The sequence below is a fragment of the Brassica oleracea genome, chromosome C4, assembly GCF_000695525.1.
Source record: "Brassica oleracea var. oleracea cultivar TO1000 chromosome C4, BOL, whole genome shotgun sequence".
In the NCBI taxonomy this organism is placed as follows: domain Eukaryota; kingdom Viridiplantae; phylum Streptophyta; class Magnoliopsida; order Brassicales; family Brassicaceae; genus Brassica; species Brassica oleracea.
In genome coordinates this window covers 47,010,998-47,011,561 of record NC_027751.1, presented here as the reverse complement: position 1 = coordinate 47,011,561, position 564 = coordinate 47,010,998, and positions in this window count along the sequence as shown.

The window sequence follows — 564 nt, the reverse complement described above, 5'->3', positions numbered from 1 at the left end:
TCTATTCCTGGTCTCTGTGAGAATCCTTGTGCTACAAGCCGTGCTTTGTATCTCACTACTTCTCCTTTCTCATTTCTCTTTCTCACAAAGACCCATTTGTATCCCACTGGTTTGACATCTCTTGGTGTCACGGTTATAGGGCCAAAAACGTCTCTTTTCTTTAATGATTCTAACTCCACGTTTATAGCTTCTTTCCATTTGATACAATCTGATCTTTGCATGCATTCATATATGGACGTGGGTTCTAGATCCTCATCTTTTTCCATGATCTCAAGTGCTACTTTATATGCAAATATATCATCGACGTCAATATCTTTTCTGTTCCATTTCGTTCCAAACATTATATAGTTTATAGAGATCTCTTGACTGTCCGGCCCTTGTGTCCCATGAAGTTCGGCGTCCCGAACCCCATCATTTGGAACGGTCGGATCATTTGATGTGGCCGGCTCACTTGGCTCGACCGTTTGGGTCGGCTCGGCCGGTCCATCAATGTTCTGGACGGTTTCCTTGATGCTCTCGGATCCAGCACCTCTCTTGGACTTCCGAGGCTGTTTATCTTTGGAA